General features: G+C 50.8%; 1 protein-coding gene across 2 annotated transcripts in view; it reads right to left on the reverse strand.

Moving 5' to 3' along the window:
* TLN1 (talin 1) overlaps positions 1-19,151 on the reverse strand; it is a 192,949-nt gene extending 173,798 nt beyond the window's left edge. Inside the window, exon 1 of one of the 2 annotated variants that reach the window (XM_050943517.1) lies at positions 19,037-19,151. The gene's annotated coding sequence lies outside the window, so the exon portion shown is untranslated. Of the gene's footprint in view, positions 1-16,497; positions 16,583-19,036 lie in introns of those variants that run through there. The other variant, XM_050943519.1, reaches the window with a different exon arrangement.

The following is a 19,151-nucleotide window of genomic DNA, read 5'->3' on the forward strand; positions in this document are numbered from 1 at the left end:
ACAGCACTGATGATTGTGAAGCTTGGTTGAGGTGGTGGAGTTAGAGGGTGGACGAGGGTGGGATATTTCCTAGGGAATGCCTTACTGCTAAATGATGAACCAGCACTTGGCTGAGCCCTCAAGGGTTAACATGTTGTTAATGTAGCCTCACACTCTACAAGGCAGCATGAATGGATGGAAGGAAGACAGCATGGCAGACAGATGGACACATCCTGTGTGGTGAAGAGACAGACAGAGAGAGAGAGATGCGCATTGCCCCTTTAAGTATGCTGACCCGACTCCAAGTACATTGCCTTTTTAAGTAGATCTGCAAGTTGAGAGAGCAGCTGCTACCACCAAGCTCCCTCAGTACTGAGCCGTCGTGTCCCTCCTCCAGCCACACTCTGTGGAGATGTGGTACAGGAGCAGAGGGCAAGGAGTGGGCACCCTGACATTAGCACTCCTCTTCCCCTCCCCCTGCACAGCAAGCAGGAGGCTCCCAGGAGCAGCTCCAAGGCAGAGGGCTGGAGCAGCACAGGGCAGTGGTGGGAGGGACAGCTGAACTGCCTGGCAATTGATAGTCTGCTGGGTGGCTGCTGCACAGGGAACTTAGGGGAGCTGATGTGGGGGCTGCCGGTCCACACTGGTGCCAAGCCCCCACCAGCTAGCAGCAACGGGCTACTCTTCCTGCAAGGAGTGGACAAAGCAGGCGGCTGCCAAACAACATTATAAGAGAGCATTGCACAACTTTAAACGAGCATGTCCTCTAATTGATCAGCCACGTAACAAAACTTTAACCGGGACGACTAAGTGAGGAGTTACTGTACCTAAAACAGGGTGGTTTTTGGCTGACGTGCTTAGAGAATCTCAGCTCAGGTTAAAAAGAGTGGTTGCACTTCCCTACCTTTCGTTGGACTTTAACTAATTAGTGAGTTTACACTGTCTTGAGCAGGGTAAGATGGTATATTTCTGCAGTTAGTTGCTGGTGCCTCTCTGTATAATTTATGACTGGCTTAGAGCGCACTGAGGCAACTTAGGTACAGTGACTAAAGTGAAATCCCTGCAAGTTGCATGGGCCCTTTTTAAAGACACCATAATAGAGGCCCAACTTCAATGTATACCCCAAATTAAGAAACACAGTAAAAGAACTAAAAAAGAGCCACCGTGGCTTAACCACCATGTAAAAGAAGCAGTGAGAGAGAAAAAGACTTCCTTTAAAAAGTGGAAGTCAAATCCTACTGAGGCAAATAGAAAGGCGCACAAACACTGCCAGCTTTAGTGCAAGAGTGTAATAAGAAAAGCCACAGAGGAGTTTGAAGAACAGCTAATCAAAAACTCCAAAGGTAATAAAATGTTTAAGTACATCAGAAGCAGGAAGCCTGCTAAACAACCAGTGGGGTCCCTTGACGATTGAGATACAAAAGGAGCGCTTAAAGACAATAAAGTCATTGTGGAGAAACTAAATGGATTCTTTGCTTCACTCTTCACGGCTGAGGATGTTAGGGAGATTCCCAAACCTGAACTGGCTTTTGTAGGTGACAAATCTGAGGAATTGTCACAGGTTGAAGTGTCACTAGAGGAGGTTTTGGAATTAATTGATAAACTCAACATTAACAAGTCATCGGGACCAGATGACATTCACCCAAGAGTTCTGAAAGAACTCACATGTGAAGTTGTGGAACTATTAACTAAGGTTTGTAACCTGTCCCTTAAATCGGCTTTGGTACCCAATGACTGGAAGTTAGCTAATGTAATGCCAATATTTAAAAAGGGCTCTAGAGGTGATCCCGTCAATTACAGACCGGTAAGTCTAACGTCGGTACCGGGCAAATTAGTCGAAACAATAGCTAAGAATAAAATTGTCAGACACATAGAAAAACAAACTGTTGAGCAATAGTCAACATAGTTTCTGTAAAAGGAAATCGTGTCTTACTAATCTATTAGAGTTCTTTGAAGGGGTCAACAAACATGTGGACAAGGGGGATCCAGTGGACATAGTGTATTTAGATTTCCAGAAAGCCTTTGACAAGATCCCTCACCAAAGGCTCTTACGTAAATTAAGCTGTCATGAGATAAAAGGGAAGGTCCTTTCATGGATTGAGAACTGGTTAAAAGACAGGGAACAAAGGGCAGGAATAATGGTAAATTCTCAGAATGGAGAGGGCTAACTAGTGGTGTTCCTCAAGGGTCATCCTAGGACCAATCCTATTCAATTTATTCTTAAATGATCTGGAGAAAGAGGTAAACAGTGAGCTGGCAAAGTTTGCAGATGACACTAAACTACTCAAGATAGTTAAGACCAAAGCAGACTGTGAAGAACTTCACAAAGATCTCACAAAACTAAGTGATTGGGCAACAAAATGGCAAATGAAATTTAATGTGGATAAATGTAAAGTAATGCACACTGGAAAAAATAACCCCAACTATCCATGCAATATGATGGGAGCTAATTTAGCCACAACAAGTCAGGAAAAAGATCTTGGCATCATAGTGGATAGTTCTCTGAAGATGTCTACGCAGTGCACAGAGGCGGTCAAAAAAGCAAACAGGATGTTAGGAATCATTAAAAAGGGGATAGAGAATAAGAATATATTATTTGCCCTTATATAAATCCATGGTACGCCCACATCTCAAATACTGTGTACAGATGTGGTCTCCTCACCTCAAAAAAGATATTCTAGCACTAGAAAAGGTTCAGAAAAGGGCAACTAAAATGATTAGGGGGTTGGAGAGGGTCCCATACGAGGGAAGATTAAAGAGGCTAGGTTTCTTCAGCTTGGAAAAGAGGAGACTAAGGTGGGATATGATAGAGGTCTATAAAATCATGAGTGATGTGGAGAAAGTGGATAAGGAAAAGTTATTTACTTATTTCCATAATACAAGAACTAGGGGTCACCAAATGAAATTAATAGGTAGCAGGTTTAAAACAAATAAAAGGAAGTTCTTCTTCACACAGCGCACAGTCAACTTGTGGAACTCCTTACCTGAGGAGGTTGTGAAAGCTGGGACTATAACAATGTTTAAAAGGGAACTGGATAAATTCATGGTGGCTAAGTCCATAAATGGCTGTTAGCCAGGAAGGGTGAAGAATGGTGTCCCTAGCCTCTGTTCATCAGAGGATGGAGATGGATGGCAGGAGAGAGATCACTTGATCATTGCCTGTTAAGTTCACACCCTCTGGGGTACCTGGCATTGGCCACTGTCGGTAGACAGATACTGGGCTAGATGGACCTTTGGTCTGACCCGGTACGGCCGTTCTTATGTTCTTAGCTGGGTGGGGTCTCCATATGCTGCTTGTCACTGGCATAGCATTGCAAGACAGCCCAGGCTGGAGCGTAAAGGGGGCACAGCGTTCCCACAGCTCCAAGTTGTACTCTGGGGATCCCATCACATCCAACCTATCTTTATGAAGCAACTGGTGTCACAGTTCATAGCATCAAAATCATGGGAAATTGTAGAAGTCAAAGAACTCTGAATTTTGTCAATTTTTTAAAAGTCGTGATGGGTTTGGACAAAACTTTGTAATGGGCTAGGTGCTGAAAGAAAAAACATGGTAAAAGAGCAGATAAAAGTGTGACAGAGGCCTAGCTAATTAGCAAACTGTTTGGGTTTTACTGACAAAACTGCAAGCTTTTCATTGGGGACAATGTGTGTAACTACTTCATGTCTGAGAAGTAACAATGCTTCTGAAGCAAATCACAAGTCGTAGGACTTGTTTCCTCACATCAAACCTCTGTTTTTGAGAGTCTGAAGCCTATACTGCAACTGCTTCAAGGGGAAAGTGGCGGGGGGCCAGAGCGATGTTGCTGGCTCACAGGCCGTGGCTGGGCTGGGAGGGGACACAGCAGCAGAGTTAAGGTTGTTTGAGGAGCACTAACTACAACTCTCTCATTGTCAGACATATAGGTGCAATTAAACATTTAGTGAATTTCTTATTCAAAGTTCTTTAAATCTTTGGTTCTGGAATTTCTTCAATTTTGTCTTTGCAATGGAACGCGAAGTTTTGCCAAATGGCTAGTCACATAGTGAATATGAAGGCTGCAGAACCCTGAAGTGTATGATATGAGCAAGGCCAATGAATGACTGGGTATAGTCTGCATACCTCAAAGGAAAAAGGAAGTGTTACCGAACTGCTGGCTACTTTGGGCACTGCCACTTCCATCTTCCCCAACTGACTGATTGGATGTTCTACTGCTGTTCAGTCTACTGTTCCTAGGTATCATCTTTTCAATTTGGAAAGCACCTAGAACATTTCAAGGCTTCTGGGAACAAAATGTGGAGGATATATTTTTAGGTGTCTCCTAAAGCAGACAAGGACACTGGGGTAGGGTTTAGATGAAAAAAATAAACTAACATTGTAGTTGGATTGTTTGTCTACAGGCACACCCAGCTCCATTGCACAATAAATGAATACAAACCATCAAGTCATTTATTTCACTATTTTAGTGTATTAACTCCCATGGAAGGCAAAATACCAGATTATCTTGTGAAAACCCTGAATTACATGGAAAAGACACAGCTCTGGAACGTTCTTTCCCAACTCTTGTTTGGATGGGTGAAAAAAGAGCACAAATGGCTAGAACTCTCTTTACAGGAAGTTATCTGACAGACTGCACAGTTACAGACTAAATAGCCTGGCTCCCTTGTCTAATCAGAGCTTTTTATAAGCACAGCAGACACACTCAGTGAACATAGACGTGGCTTGTAACTGCCAAGAACTACACACTCATCGGCAGAGCCACAATGTTGATAGCCTCTGTAGATAGAGTGGTAGAAGGTATACATACAATGAACACCTCCATTTTATGTGCACGGTACACCACGAGCAAAAAGACAAACTAATAGCAAAAAAAATTGTAAGTACATCAGAAGCAAGAAGCCTGACAAAACGAGTGGGGTCACTGGACAAGCGAGGTGTCCAAAGAGCACTCAAGGAAGGCAAGGCCATTGCAGAGAAGCTGAATGAATTCTTTGAATCAGTCTCCACTGCAGAGCACGTGGGGGAGATTCCCACACCTGAGCCATTCTTTAGGTAACAAATCGGAGGCACTGTCCCAGTCTGGGTTGTCAGAGAATGTTTTCATGTGCCTTTATGCTATACTATGCAGATTTCACAGGGGAGACCAGTGTTTCTCAAATTGGGGGTCCTGACCCAAAAGCTAGCTGCGGGGGGGGGGGGGCGAGGACAAAAGGTTATGGGGGCGGTTGTCAAGGTATTGCTACCCTTAGTTCTGTGCTGCCTTCAGAGCTGGGCGGCCTGAGAGCAGTAGCTGTTGGCTGTCCCGCCAGCAGCAGCACAGAAGTTAAGGGTGGCAATACCATACCACGTCCCCACTCTTGCTTCTGCGCTGCTTCCTTCAGAGCTGGACGGCCGGAGAGTGGCAGCTGCTGACCAGGGGCTCAGCTCTGCAGCCAGCAGAGCAGAAGGGTGGCAACACCATACCTTGCAACCGCTCCCACAAGACTCCTTTTTGGGTGAGGACTCCTATAATTACAACACCATGAAATTTCAGCTTTAAATAGCTGAAATCATGAAATTTATTGTTTTTTAAATACTATGACCGTGAAATTGACCAAAACAGACCATGAATTTGGTAGGGCCCTAATCATGGGGGAAATTGTGTGTGTCTCTATATTGTTATAAACATACTTGGTGACAGGTATTTTGAAATAAATTACCAAAATAATTGAAACTAGTACGATTATATAGTGTTATTTTGACAAAAAATATGCAGAATTTTAAAATATTGTTCACAGAATTTTTAGTTTTTGGTGCAGAATTTTTAATGTTTTGGTGCAGAACGCCCCCAGGAGAAGTAGTTGGCTCCAATGGTTAGTCTCACTGTGCAAAAACTGTACCTTATTTCTGTTGCATTCTCCTCTCATGTAGGGTGACCAGACAGCAAATGTGAAAAATCGGCACAGGGGGTGGAGGGGTAATAGGAGCCTATGTAAGAAAAAGCCCCAAATATCAGGACTGTCGCTATAAAATCGTGTCAAGTATCAGAGGGGTAGCCGTGTTAGTCTGGATCTGTAAAAGCAGCAAAGAATCCTGTGGCACCTTATAGACTAACAGACGTTTTGGAGCATGAGCTTTCGTGGGTGAATACCCACTTCCTCAGATGTATTCACCCACGAAAGCTCATGCTCCAAAACGTCTGTTAGTCTATAAGGTGCCACAGGATTCTTTGCTGCAATGGCTACTTCATTTACTTATCTCTCATTCAAAAGACAAATGAAAATGACAGAGCAGGTCCCCAGCTAATCTGTGCAAGGACCTGTTCCACTCTGACCTCCTTTGGCTGTAACACTCATCATGACTTAAATTGAGCTCTCTGAAGCAGGGATGGTCTCACTGTCTGTTCAGCGGCCAGCCCAGTGGGTCCCTGATCACAGCCGTGGGTGCTAGTCCACCACGACTAACCCTAAAAGAAGTAGTGCCTGTGTGAGGGTGTAAACACGCACGCATTAGAAATGGGACTATCAAGACCTGTGCCTGTTGCCACCCTCAGCTGTCTCCCCCGCTGCCTCCTTCAGAGCACACGCTCCAGGCCACAGACTATCTTTGTATGGTGTTCAGCACCCTAGCCCCACTCCCAGCCGGGGTGTCTTAGTGCCCCACAGTACAAGCAGCCCAAATACATTCATGCCACACTCCCAGATCCCCTTCATTTGGGTGCCTGGCTATTTCCGAGCAGCACAAGTGACAGCTCAGAACAGCTTCTCCTGCCACCCCCATGTATCAGACCCCTCCCCCCCAGAGCGGCTTTGGGACTCACTGTAGGAGACATGCAGGGAGCCTGCGCTCTGCTGACAGGCTCACATTCCAGTGCCTGCTCCAAGAGTATTTGTGGCTGGAGTCAGAGACGTCAGGGAGATGGATAATCATAGGAGCTCTCTACAGAGGCAGCTTCCCAACCAGCTCCGAGGGTAGAGAACCCCCAGCAGCTGTGCTTCATGCTTCCTCCCAGCAGGCTGTACACACAGCCATGGCTCAGCATGCAGCTGGGGAGAAAAGCATCCCAAGGGTACCTATGCAAAGGAGGGTAGGGAAGAGAGAGCAGAGCACAGGAGACCTTGAGAGTGGCTTGCAAGGGCTAAAGCATTCTGCTGAAGAGAGAAGTATAACCAGACAGGTGAGGCTGCTGAACAATCCTGTGTCTGTCAGTGCCCTGCTCTGGCTAGGGAAAGCGCAGGAAACCCAGAACACAGCGAGGCACAGGGGAGCAGGGTTCACAGGGCCTGTGCATCTGCCCATTGCTGGCAGGAACTAGCTAGCACCCAGTCAGAAGAGGGGCAGACCAGGACTTGGGTGTACTAGAGCCCTCCCACTCAGAACAGCATGGGGGAGCTCAGGAAGCACATGACAAAGGGATCCCCACTCCCTTCCAACACCAGGACACCTAGGAGCTGCACTAGGCTCATGCTGCCCAGAGAAAATAAGAACAGCCGTACTGGGTCAGACCAAGGTCCATCCAGCCCAGTATCTGTCTGCCAAAAGCGGCTAATGCCAAGTGCCCCAGAGGGAGTGAACCTAACAGGTAATGATCAAATGATCTCGCTCCTGCCATCCATTTCCACCCTCTGACAAACAGAGGCTAGGGACACCATTCCTTACCCATCATGACTAATAGCCATTAATGGACTTAACCTCCATGAATTTATCTAGCTCTCTTTTAAACTCTGTTATAGTCCTAGCTTTCACAACCTCCTCCACAGGCTGACTGTGCGCTGCATGAAGAAGAACTTCCTTTTATTGGTTTTAAACCTGCTGCCTATTCATTTCATTTGGTGACCCCTAGTTCTTATATTATGAGCACAAGTAAATAACTTTTCCTTATTCACTCTCTCCACACCACTCATGATTTTATATACCTCTATCATATTCCCTCTTAGTCTCCTCTTTTCCAAGCTGAAGAGTCCTAGCCTCTAATCTCTCCTCATATGGGACCCTCTCGAAACCCCTAATCATTGTAGTTGCCCTTTTCTGAACTTTTTTAGTGTCAGTATATCTTTTTTGAGATGAGGAGACCACGTCTTTACACAGTGTTCAAGATGCGGGCATACTATGGATTTATATAAGGGCAATAAGATATTCTCCATCCTATTCTCCAACCCCCTCCCTTATTTTTTTAAAGCCAAAACACTAATAAGGCAAGCACAAAGCAGCGGTCAGTGCAAGCTGCAAACAAGCAGAGGGGTCTGCGCCTTGCCTTACCACATCCAGACTGAATCCCACAGGCCTGGCTCAGGCATTTCTATCACTTAGCCACTCCACTCTTCACCCATTAGCCATTGCTTAACTCTCAGGCCTGGTCTACACTAGGGGGGAAGGGGGAATCGATCTAAGTTCAGCTACGTTACTCACACAGCTGAAGTCGACGTACTCAGATCTACTCACTGCAGTGTCTTCACTACCGTGAGTCGACTGCTGCCGCTTCCCCGTCGACTCCGCCTGCGCCTCTCACAGTGGAGTACAGGAGTTGATGGGAGCAAACTCGGGGGTGGATTTATCACATCCAGACTAGACATGATAAATCGAACCCACACTGGATCAGCCCCCGCCCGCCGAGTAGTATAGACATACCCTCAGAATCTGTTCAGCAAGCCTGGCAGCGGGCTGTGGGAGACAGAGCCCTGTGCATACCCTGGGCCAGGAGTCAGGCCAGCCAGGGAAGAAGCCTTTCCCCTACAGGCCATCACAATGAAGTTGTTAGCGGTAGCAGGTGTCACTGCTAACACTCCCCTGGCTAATGGGGCACAGGTCTCTGGTATTAGAGCACTCAGCATGCTCCCTCCCTCAACAGGCTTGGCTACCTACCTGCCTCTCTCCAAGCTCCACCCTCACTCAGCACATGGCCAGCTGGGCCCAACAGAGTGTTTCAAAGCACCCCTCCTCAGTCGCGTCAGGCAGTAAGGGGTGCATCCTGCTGAAGGGGTCCTCCTACCCAGGACCCCACTCAGCCACTCTGGGGCAGCTGGAGAGGTGGCCTACTGGGAAGGGGTGCCTTTGGCTCCAGGCAGATGCCACCCAGAGGCAGTGGCCTTACAAGGCCCATGTAGGTGCAAGGCAAAGCAGGAACGAAGCCCAGTGAGTGGCATCTGGAAGGGGAAGATGGAGTTCCCTAGGAGTCGGAGACTTCCCTACTCCCCCCACACCAAAAAATGAAATTATATCCTTAATGGCACTGGGAACAGGGGCAAAGGACCCATTCACCCCCAACTCCCTCCAGCCAACACACTATTTCTCAGCCCAAGATATATTCTACAAGCCACAGCTCCATCTGGTTCTATCTTCGACAAGCCTCTTGCTGGAAGCAGCCGCCAGTTCAGAGCTGTTACTCTAGAGCAGGGGTAGGCAATCTATGGCAAGCATGAAAACGTGGCATATGAGCTGATTTTCAGTGGCACTCATGGTGCCCAGGTCCTGGCCACCAGTCCAAGGGGCTCTGCATTTTAATTTAATTTTAAATGAAGCTTCTTAAACATTTTTAAAACTTTACTTTACATACAATAGTTTAGTTATATATTATAGACTTATAGAAAGAGACCCTCTAAAAATGTTAAAATGTATTACTGGCACACAAAACCTTAAATTAGAGTGAATAAATGAAGACTCAGCACATCACTTCTGAAAGGTTGCCGATTCCTGCTCTAGATTGAGATCATGGGAGAGTGTCGCCGTTTTCATAATGTAATAAAAATACTGTAATGATAAATAATAATAAATAGTGTGTAAAAAGCATGTCATAAAAACAAATTTTATATTTCCAAGATCACTGCTTTTATAATTTATACTCAAGTACAGGAGAAAATCCCTGGAAATATTCATTTTTAAGAGGGGGTTCGCGAGACTTGATGTGTAGTGAAAGGGATTCACAGGCAGTTAAAGTTTGGGAACCACTGCTCTAGAGCAATCTGTTTTCCCTCTGCTATTGGAATCCCTTCTGTTTCCTCTCTCACCCTTCCAGGTTCCTCCAGCCCCTATATCAGGAAACCAGCCGACTCACCAACATTAATGACTCTGAAAAAATGTCCCCTCCCCCTACTCCCTTCCCCAGCAAGGACAAGAAAGGGGGAGAGGAGACAAGGAGTAAACAATGACTGCTACCAAATATGGAATTAACAGACAGCGATGAAGCCATAGTCCAAGCATTTAAACATCCTGCTGGGCGGATTTAAAGGGCCAAGGAAACGGCCACTGGATAGGCAGCCAGGCCCCAGGGAGCTCACTGAGCAAGGCGTCATGGCAGGGGACAGAGAGGAGACAGCAGAGCGGAACTGGAAAGTCATGAGATGAATTACAGAAGGAACAGAGTCAAAAATGTCCTCTAAGTGCCCCACCCAGACATCCCATGGCGGGGGAGGGGGGGGGGGAAGGGTTCCTGGGCTCTCCATGAGGCACTCTGCTCCTCACACCCAGGCAGGGACAGGCTTGTTCTTTAGAAGGATGCCCCCTCAACTGTCCATCAGTCTCTAAAAAAGGCCCATGGGAGCAGCCAGCACCGTCACAGGCTGTGGGTGCAGGACAGCTCACAGCCTTTTCTCCCTGTGACTGCAGCACAGGAACCAGCACTGCATTTCCCCTTTTTCTGGGTTACATTTGCATTCTGTCCGGGGTGACAACAGCTCTGGCCAGAGCACCTACTTCAGACCACAAGTGTGACAGACACACCCCAGTTGATGGGGGAGAACTGGAGTTACGTGCTCTCTCCTCTGGGCACAATCAGCCTTTTGTCCTGGGCTGTCAGAGCTCCAGCCAGCCCCACCGCCAGGCCAGTCCTGCGGCAACCCCAGTCCCCCCTTGCACGCCAAGACCAGGGAGGAGACATGGCTGCAGGGAAGGCCAGCCTGGCTCCCACTGTGGAAGTGAATCCCAGCCCCTGACCCTGCACTGAGAGCCAGCCCCTGCCCCCTGGGCTCGGCAGGGCAGGAATCCAGCAAGTTTGGCTCTCCACAGCCAGCAATCCTGTCCTGTAGCTAGGCAAAGGGGAGGGAAGTTCTAATGTCCCCTCCTTCCCCCAGCTTCAAAGCAAAGGGGTGGGGGAGAAGACTGGCACTCAGGCAGCAGAGCCAGGGCACTGGAGCAGAGCCCAGAAATTGGGGTCCTATACCAGGCTCTGCTACGGACTCCTGGTGTGACCTTGGGCCAGTCACAAGGCTAGTACCTCACACGCAGGAGAAGATGACTCTGCTGGTGCTAGCAAAATACCCACAAACAATGGTGAGCGTACTGCAGAATACCCAGATCATTTACAGCGTTTAGATCATATTCCAAAATGACCTGCTTCTGGCACCCTCCTCCCTGCAGCCACCTTCCCTCAAGCCCCCAGCCCTCCAAAGGCCTAAACAGAAACGCTGCCAGGCTGGGAAAGGGGCACTGACAGTGCTAGCTATAAATAACCCCCAAGGTGCCAGTGCACCATGCATGGGACAGAAGTGCGCCTCCTGCGGAGCTGGGCAGCTGTAATTGATTTGGAGTTGGCCCTGCTTTGAGCAGGGGGTGGGACGAGATGACCTCCTGAGGCGTCTTACACCCCTAATCCTATGATTCTATGAATTGGCTCCAAACAGCAGAGTATGTCAGACCCCGAGAAAAGCGAACACCAAGAGCAGCCTGAGCCCCAAACGGATGTCCCATTAGAGCAGCCCTAAAGGCAAGACAAGACCCTTCCCACCTGAGCCCCACCTCCCAGGTTCTCCTTGCTCTTTTCATCAGGCCATCTCCACTTACTAGGGAATGGGGGATCAAAGCCACACCAGACAACTGACTGCATATTTAAAACAGCTGCCATCCCCATCTGGGACCAAGAGCAACATGGACCTTTCTGCATCCTGCTTTCCCAAGATGGCATTTCTGAGCCAGAGGTGGGAGTCCAGGCTCTCCCTGCCCATGGCCCATGTATGAGACCCCAGCCTCACCAGGATCAGAGCACCTAGGTGGTCTTCAACCAAAGGGTGAGACTCTTCACTTTCCACCACCACCTGAGGCTGCATCCATCCACGCGACGGGACCTGCCACACAGGATTAGACCTATGGCCAGCCTAGCATCAAGAGCAGCGGAGGGCTTCTGAGGAAGGCAGCCCCTCTGACATGCAGCTGTGTGCTACTTCCTCCTGACCCTGGGTTAGGCCAGCCTGCGCACCCATGTCGGATGTCACGCTGTATCCTGCCGAGTACCCACACAGATGCTGCTATTGTTCTTTATGGAAATTAACCCTTCCCATCCCAGACACAGACCTGCTGCCACTGCCATCCCTGGATTTCACACTTGTGACTCTCAACTCATGGCACTAGCAAGATACCTGACCACCCTGGGAAGGCCCTTAGCCCAATGACAGGCCCTCTCCTCATCTTCAGCAGGCTTGGGGCTGAGCCTCTCTCTAGCAGCCGCGGAGGCTTCCCCAGTAACAGGCTGAATTTCTTCAGGTTTGTGCCATCAGCCTCCCTCCTCCCCACTCTTCTGGTTCCTGCTGCATTTCCACGAGGGAATGGGCACCACCAGCACGGGCCCACAAGTGCTGACTGTATGGGCTTGCGTAACAATGTGTAGCCAAGATGGGACTATCTAGAGAGCTCTGGACCCCCTGCATGTCAGAAGTAGGGGCAGGCTGCCCTCCTTGACAGTCCTGCAGAGGAAGGATAATAGCTTCTCAAGACTTTACCAGAGGGGACGCAGCTGTCAAACATGCTCAGTGCAGCCCTCAGTCTCACAGGAGCAAGCAGGGCCTTTGTTCTGATCCCACAGCAGGGTAGATGTGAGCTCCAGACAGTCAGGTGGAGGTGACACTGAGGTGAACAGCAATGGGAGTCCCTTCATTCCAGCCCTTGTTTTGGTGGCTGATCTGTTAGGCTGAACCCCCTCCAAAACTAGGATCTCCATCCCCAAAGTGCAATTTTCAAAGTGCACATGGAATCCAGTTTCCACCTGAATATCTGGATATTTGTGCAAAGGGCTGAGTGGCTATTTGGAAAATGCACCAGGAAGCGCAGACATCCTTGAGTCCTGGCACAAGAGCCAAAGGTGCTTCTCCTGCTGGGGCTAGGAACCTCTAGAGATGCTTGGTGCCACGACAAGCTATAGCTATGGGCGGTGTTGGAAGCTCATCCTTCCCTCATCTCCATCACACTCAGGATCACTGTGCAAACCAGCTGAACAGAGCCTGCCTGGAAGATGTAAATAGTGATGCACCAAATCTCAGCAGCTGGGAATTAAACTGATTGCATGCATCCTCTCTGAACATGTGATCACTAAATTCAATTCAAATGGTGTACACTGTGGTGTGGCATACTCCATCACAAACTCTCATGATGTTGACCAGGACTAACCAGTCAGCATAATCACAATGAAGCCCTGAACTAGGGATTGCCTATGCTGCGACGGGAGGTATGAATGCAGCACATGTAGACACACGCAAACTGGCTTGAAGCTAGCTGCCCTGAATACTAACAGCAGTGAAGTTTCAGCAGCACGGAGTTCAGCGCAAGCCCACCCGTGACCCTGGGTACTTACTCCAGTGGCTAGCTCACCCCGAAGTCCATGCTGCCAGTTTTGCTGGTATTAGTACTTGTGATACTGAGATGACAGCTAGCTCAGGTATGCCTACATGTGCTACAAAAGCACCTCTGATTGCAGCGCAGTCATTTCCTAAGTGACCGTGCTGAACATGCCTTGCCCTGGATAGCAGTCAGCTCACTCAATTTCACCAGTATGCAGTGATGCAGAGAGCCCCTCTCCCATTTCTGCACTAGCCCTGGTGCTAGGAATAGTGGGCATGCCCATGTACACTAGCCACCAGTGTTTATCACCACACTGCCTGATGCTGCTTGGATTGGTAAAAACGCCTGTTATTCCCATTAGCGCTTACACTCTCACCAGTAGAGCTGTAACCCTGGTAGCTTCCCCATAACTGCCAGTGCAGGATGCCTGAAATAGCACAGGGGGCCCCTGCAAGGCCAGCTTTACCGAGTACCCTGAGGGAGCTGGGGAGGCAGATTGTGCCTAGGTGTGACAGCAGTTCTGGGGACTTTGAGCAGGGTGATAGCAGCTGGCTGAACTAACCACATCCATGTACAACAGAGAAGAGCAAATGTCTGCAAGTTTGCCTTTGCTATTCCAGCCAGCATCTTCCTGGGCAGGGGCTGGTTAGTGACAGATGGACATGTCTGCCCTGGCCCTCCCACATGGAAATAACATCCACCACTTTGACAACCTCAGGCCTTTCCCTTGAGATGCACATCACCTGGGCCCAGGGTCTATCATTCACAGTATGATGTTGGATGGGATGGGATCTGAGTTACTGCAGAGAATTCTTTCCTGAGTGCTGGCTGGTGAGTCTTGCCCACATGCTCAGGGTTTAGCTGATCGCCATATTTGGGGTCGGGAAGGAATTTTCCTCTGGGGCAGATTGGCAGAGGCCCTGGAGGTTTTTCGCCTTCCTCTGCAGCATGGGGCACGGGTCACTTGCTGGTGGATTCTCTGCAGCTTGAGGTCTTCAAACCACAATTTGAAGACTTCAGTAACTTGGACATAGGTTAGGGGTTTGTTATAGAAGTGGATGGGTGAAGTTCTGTGGCCTGCTTTGTGCAGGGGGTCAGACTAGATGATCACATTGGTCCCTTCTGACCCTAAAGTCTATGAGTAACTGTAATAAGCTAGGGACCCTGTCAAATCCTGTGCAGCAAATCAAGGCTATAAGAGCACATTTGGGAGGCGTAACTGGCTCCTCAGTTTGGGGCATCAACCACCTTCCTTTCAGGAAGATTCCTACAGTTAAGTTTTAATGTCTCAATTCATCACTAAACCCTCTCACCCCACCTCCATCGAAACAGCAGCGTGTAGAGGAGATGCTGTCCCTTGGGGGCTCTGTACAACAGGGACCCACCCCACAGTCTCTCCAGGGCAGTCTGGGTCCCTCCCCACTGCTCTTTGTGCAGAGATAAGTTTTCCTACCTCACCACTGAGAGAGCAGCTCCAGGGGCCCTGGGACATCTCCAGGGAGTCACCAGCTGATGCAGCCAAGGAAGCTGCCTTCAGCAAAGAAACTCTGTATCTCTCAGAAGCCTACTGCTGCCAAGAGAGGGTGTGGAGTCCCTATGGTGGGAGAAATCAGTGCCCAAGATGAGACACTTGCCAGCAGGGATGGATTCAGGATGAACTCGCTCCAGTACTAAAGCCCTACGGGAAGTGGGTGCCCCATTAAAATCCCCACCCTGCAATCCCTGGCAGGAAGTGATGACAGTGCTCAGAAATATACAGGTTCATTAGCTCAGTGACCCAATTTATCCATGCCAGCAGCAGGCCAGGCACGCCACAGGGAGGGGGAAACATGGCTGCAGACCAAACACTGCAGGCCATCCAGCCTGTCACCAGGAGATACCTGCAGGCGAGAGATTTCCTAGGAGGTGTGGAGTAAACCCCAGTGGTCTTACAGCTCAGCATCTGGAATGTGCCCAGGAAGCCTTATCCAGTGCAGAGCTATGAACTCGGGGGAGGGAGCGAGGAACCTGGAGGAAAAGTCACAGGGCACAAGAATTACTAAAGATGGAAAGTGCCTAGCTCACCACAGCTGCCTGGCCCCGCTGCCCAATTAGATCATTCATGCACATCCATTAATCACATATTTAGCCAGAAACAGTTACATCACTCAAGTGCTCAAAACAACGACCAGCTGGGGCTGAGTTCAGGGATGAAGAGGCAGAGTTACCCCCAGAGCCAGCACATAACCCATTACCACCTTTGTAACCATGTTCCCACACCACTTCTCCTTACTCTACACCCCTCCCAGGAAAAAAGCCACTGCTCCCTCCCTGAGTACTCAAGGGTCATTCAGAAATGATGCCCCCTAACAAGAAAAGGTGCAGAATTGGAGGGCAAAGTGACCCAGGCACTGTTTCTGAGATTGGCCCAGCTGAACCAGGCAATGCCCCTCCCCACAGCATGCATACACCCCCCACCCACACATGCTGGAGACCATCAGCAACCCACTACACACATCATTAGAGTGGACCCGAAGTACTACACACCCAGGCCTCACCCCAGAGAGCTGCAGCAGCAGCTTCAACTCAGCCAGCAGGGGAACCAAGACAGAAAGGCAACCCAGTGTTCCCATCCAACAGATAAAAGCTGGGTCAGGACACAAACACACACAGCATCCAGTATCCAGTTCTCAGCTGAATGCCCCAGAGAAGCAGGGGACAGTCATCTCCCCACATGCAATGGGCATTAATGTTAAGACATTCCTTGAGGCACAGTGCCCCACCACAACCTGCCCACACACTCTCCTACTGCCAGCAGCTCTGGGAAAGGTTCTGCACTTTGCATGCCAAAGTTAGTACGAGTTTCCCCAGAACTCTGCTCCCATTCCCCACACACACCCCAAAGGAGCCTCCCCTAAGCATCCACATTGTGCATGCTCATGCAAGCTGCAGGACTCCCTCTGAGGACAGCTATCACCTCCCAGGCCATTTCAGCTGCCCTATCCCCTCCTCTTCTGGCACCGCTGCAGCAGACAAACCTGTTCCACAAAACCCTGCCCTACAGGCATGGAATCAGCAGCATGACGGAGACAGAAGTTGCAGGCAACACTTCCAGTAGAGCTGCCTTCACAAGCCTGTGCAGAAGCCTGTACAGGGAGGAGAGGGTAACTTCTGCTGCCCCCTGGACTGTGCTCCCAGAAGAGGGATGTGGGGCGGGGGGGGGGAGTTGGAGAGAGGGGTGTTATTGAGCTCTAGCGGGAGCTGCAGACAGATGAATGAGGCAGCCTCTGTGTTGCATTTCCTGGCAGGAGGCAGCAATCCCCACCCCACCTCAGTGCACACAATCAGAGTTCAGCTCCTCATAGCCTCAGCTCCTCCAGCCTGAGTAACAGTGAGCAGAGTCTGACTCAGCCCAGCCGAGACAGCAGCAGAGCAGGAACCAGACAGGGAGGGGGAATAAACCCCAGTCCTCCTCCTACAGCCCAGGAGAGAAGCCTTGGCCTTTCCCTGGACAGCAGATTCAGCAATCTGGTGGGCCCCCCAGGAGCATGGCCCCTGCAAGAACCTGATACAGAAGGGAAGCCCACAAACAGGGCTCTGGAGCTGTGCTCTGGCTCCAGTCCAGCTCCAGGCAAAAACCTGCAGCTCCACTGCTCCAGAGCTGCTCCGCGCTCCAGCTCTGCTCTGCTCCGCTCCAAAGCCCTGCCACCAACCCAACACTGCCACTACTGCAGCCAGACAGAGAGGGACAGGCTGCACAATTGAGGGAAGCCAGCAACAAAGTTATTCCACGGGGCTAACAGATCCACGGAGACACCAACAAGGAGAGGTGTAAGAGCACAACCCCTTGCCCCAGGTGCAGTGAGTCCTAGCACATGTTACAGCTGGACTCTATCTGGAAGCAGCTTTCAGATTCATCTCTGGCTAGAAGGGGACTGATCAACTCAAAGCTCCCCTCCTCCTCACCACCAGCTCCTGACAGAAAGGAGCTGTTCCCCCCGCCAACTGGCTGCTCCAAGGGGACATCCCCACTACTCTGCTATTCCCCCAGCCTCCATTCCTGGGTCCCCCTCACTGCAGATACCACTGTCACACTGCTGGTTGGGGAAGCCTGAGTGGCACAGCCAGAGCTATCAACTTACTCGCCAGCTGACCCCTGTCCACGGGAACCCAAAGAGCAGCCCTGAAACTGCCCTGGGCTTTGTTAATCTCACTCTGAGGCTGCCTGCTTGGGGAACCATCAGAGGCTGCCTCAGGCACCCAAGTGCATATGGAGACAGGCTAGAATGTGTATGTTGGGGGCGGGGAAGGGGGTGTTAAATGAAAGCTCAGATTCTGCAGAAACTGAAGAGGCTAGAGATTTCAGCTTTTGCAAGTTTCCTACTAACCACTACATCCTGCAGCAAGGCCTGCTAATGCAAATGTTACTGTAATTAACAGATGGCAAGAGAACTGGACTCAGTCTGAGCAACTGAGCAGAGCCATCACTGAGGAAGGGCTGGGTTGAAACGCAGAGAAACTTCACGCTACAGCTGCCTGCTCATCCCACAGGGAGAAAGCAGCAAGCTATGGCTGAGAAGCTGAAACGGGAAGCAACAGCTTCAACTTCCAAAGAGTAGTAAGTGGGCGGCAGAGAGGAAGAGGCGGCATAGGAGCCCATCTCCACACTGGGGCCAGAGGCCCCTTTGCTCACTGTTCATGCAACTGTCAGAGTTTCGGGGGAAGTCCAGAAGCAGAAATGACAGGCAGGGAGGATGGTATCTGCTGAAGGCATTTGTCCCGCTGTGCTGTGTCAGTAAAACGAGCCAATCCCAGCCACCAGGCTGGGAAATTCGTTAGTGACACAGCCTGGCAGACAGGTAGTCTGGGAGCAACAGCAGGGAAAAGCAGCTTGGGGGTCAGCAGCAGGGTACCTCGCCTTCTCCCACAGCGGCTCCCATCCTCTCCGCCCGCAAGTTACTGAGTCAGCTGGTCTCAGGGCTCGGCTCGCAGTGTCACTGATTTATCATCCCCCTGCAACGCGTGTCGCCTGCGCTCTGCAAACCTCGTGTGGTCGGACACACACACCACCCACGCCTGGCCTCCCCCCCAACCCCCCCACGCCTGGCCTCCCCCCCCAACCCACCCCCCCACCCACGCCTGGCCTCCCCCCCCAACCCACCCCCCCACCCACGCCTGGCCTCCCCCCCCAACCCACCCCCCCACCCACGCCTGGCCTCCCCCCCCAACCCACCCCCCCACCCACGCCTGGCCTCCCCCACAACTACCCAACCCACCCACCCCTGGCCTCCCCCCCACAACCACCCAACCCACCCACCCCTGGCCTCCCCCCCCACCCCCGCCTGGCCTCCCCCACAACCACCCAACCCACCCACCCCTGGCCTCCCCCCCCCAACCCACCCCCCCACGCCTGGCCTCCCCCCCTCCCCAGACTAGCCGCCCCCCCCCCCACGCCTGGCCTCCCCCCTAGACCAGCTTCCCTCTCCCCCCGCCTGGCCTCCCCCTCAGGCTGCCGCGCACCAGCCCCCGCCCCCGGCCGGGTCCCGACGCCCCGGGCCTGACCCCGCCCGGGCCTACCTGGGGCGCCAGCCGGGTCCCGCTGCGGCGCTGCTCCGGACGAGACTCGCTAGGAGGGAAAGACGGAGCGACGCCCCCCGCCTTTAGGGAGACGCTCTGTGCTGACGCTCTGTGG

The sequence above is a fragment of the Gopherus flavomarginatus genome, chromosome 3 (genome assembly GCF_025201925.1).
Source record: "Gopherus flavomarginatus isolate rGopFla2 chromosome 3, rGopFla2.mat.asm, whole genome shotgun sequence".
Taxonomy (NCBI): Eukaryota; Metazoa; Chordata; order Testudines; family Testudinidae; genus Gopherus; species Gopherus flavomarginatus.